General features: G+C 37.5%; 1 long non-coding RNA gene across 1 annotated transcript; it reads right to left on the bottom strand.

The window, feature by feature from the left end:
• Positions 1-449: 449 nt before the first annotated feature.
• On the bottom strand, positions 450-1886 carry LOC127159622 (uncharacterized). Its single transcript, XR_007826504.1, has 3 exons — positions 1740-1886; positions 1169-1364; positions 450-658 (listed from the first exon to the last, which is right to left on the bottom strand). It is a non-coding gene; the product is annotated as an uncharacterized LOC127159622 (long non-coding RNA).
• Between the last annotated feature and the right edge of the window lie 155 nt (positions 1887-2041).

Below are 2041 nucleotides of genomic sequence, written 5' to 3'. Positions count from 1 at the left end.
TGTTTAATCAGAGATTTGATGTCTTTATTTATTTAAGTTCATTTTATCTTTGGCTGTGGCTGATTCTTGTGTTTCTCTTTTCTTCTGTGATTCTGCTTGTAAACAGCAGGTGTTCATCATTATTGGTCAATCATGACATAATGATCTCCTTAACTCCAACACTGTGTCAGTGCTACTTGAACACTCTGTAGTGTGGAAACACATGAACACTGAGCAGGGTTTGTTTAACACTGGGAAATATTACATCAACTTTACCTGTTTCATTTACGTAAGACTGATGCATTTGAATCACATTAAGTTTACTTGATTTGTTTAAATTAAAACTACGTAATCTAAATGAATGGAAAAGATGTACGTAATTGAATTACGTTAAGGGCTGAAATTTTTTTTTGAGTGTAGGAAAGGTCACAGGGTCACCGCAATCAATGGGAGTCTCTTCTTTTCTTTTCCTTCCTTTCCTTTACTAAGGTTTATGCATCTTCAAGAAACATTCATGTGCTTAATAAATTGCTTGGCAATCTACAGATACAGGCTTATATTCAACAATATAGAATGCATTCAGATTTTGATGTGGTTAATCAATCAGTGTAGTATGGGAAAATACACAGACACTGGGCAAGTCCATTTCCTTCAACACAGTCCTTTGTGCAGCTTCCATCTGGAAAAATACAGAAAAACAATATGAACAAGATGTGTAAAGCATGAATAAATACATAAATAAATGATGAAGTAATGAACAGTAATGGGGATTTTTTTCATCAGCACAGCTTTGATCTCTTGAAAAAGCATGGCTTGAATTAACATTGACTTTCACTACAGGCTCAAGCTGTTCCACTTCCATAATTTAGCCATGTCGAGTCAATTTAGCCTCCTTTTCCTCCGTCCAAAACTTCAACCGGCCGACAGTTTAGTGACTTGACCAGCTGACTTTGCTACAAGCTGACTGGCTGTTGAAACAGGTGCAGTGCCTCATATTCTGTAACCAGCATCTGAAGATTGACAAGCCGAGTTGCAGCGACTGCATCAGCCATCTTGAGTTGATCTGAGACGGGCCAGTTGATGTTCCTGCAATGTTCCTAATCCAGGCTTTTCCTTAATCCACCTTGATGGAACATCCCCTGGTCTATGTTTGAGAGCAAACAAACATACATATGAATAAATTAATGACCTAAATAGTGTTTTCTTCTTCATCCTCAATGGTGTCTGGACTACTGAGGCCACTTTGATCTTCTGCTTCAACATGTAGAAGGGCAGAGGCCTCAGGGCCTAAAGCAGTCTTGTACTGTTGGAGGACACTCGCAACCTTTCTGACACATCTGACAGTCTTCTTCTTAAGAGACAGCAAAGTCCCTCATTTCCCTTGTCTACATCTCAAAAAACAAAAGAGATACCATTAAGGACAAACAAAAAGCGTTTTGTGCTGCAGCCAATGTCTAGTAGCTTACATCTTTCTTCTTCATTACAGGTGTGCTAAAGTAACACATTGTGTAGCATTCAAGAAGTTACATCAAGATTAATTTCAGCTTTCATGTAACAGCCACAGAACAAATCTCTTAAGCAAATGTAGACTTGATACCATATTGAACAACTATAATCCCCTTTTTATTATGTGCAAGCCAAATGACCATGACAAACAGAACAATAACTGTTCTACTCCATCCGAGTTCTATGACCGAGACTGAAAGGTATTTTTTTTTTAAATTCATACTTTAAATGAACAGGGTTTTTATTCAACTTACCCTCCTCAGCTATCTTGTTCTTGAGAACCACGGCCAGGCTCTGCAACCGTGTGCAGTGTTGTGCATCTCCAACACCAAAATGCTTTTTTCCTCTTGCAGTCGCATTGTCAACATCACTTGGTCATGCAGTTGTTTCTTGATTAAAATGTTTGCTAAAAAACAACAACAGTTAAATACATACATGAGACAATCTGTTCATGAGCACAATAACACACAAACTTGACTTTTTTTAGTCAATCTGATACTAAAGAAAACTGAAAATATGTGCATAAACTAGAATGACAACACTCAGTATGTTACAT

Source organism: Labeo rohita, unplaced genomic scaffold (assembly GCF_022985175.1).
Source record: "Labeo rohita strain BAU-BD-2019 unplaced genomic scaffold, IGBB_LRoh.1.0 scaffold_237, whole genome shotgun sequence".
NCBI classification, from domain to species: domain Eukaryota; kingdom Metazoa; phylum Chordata; class Actinopteri; order Cypriniformes; family Cyprinidae; genus Labeo; species Labeo rohita.
The sequence above is the reverse complement of the archived record's forward strand: the minus strand, read 5'-3'. Positions and strand labels throughout refer to the sequence as shown.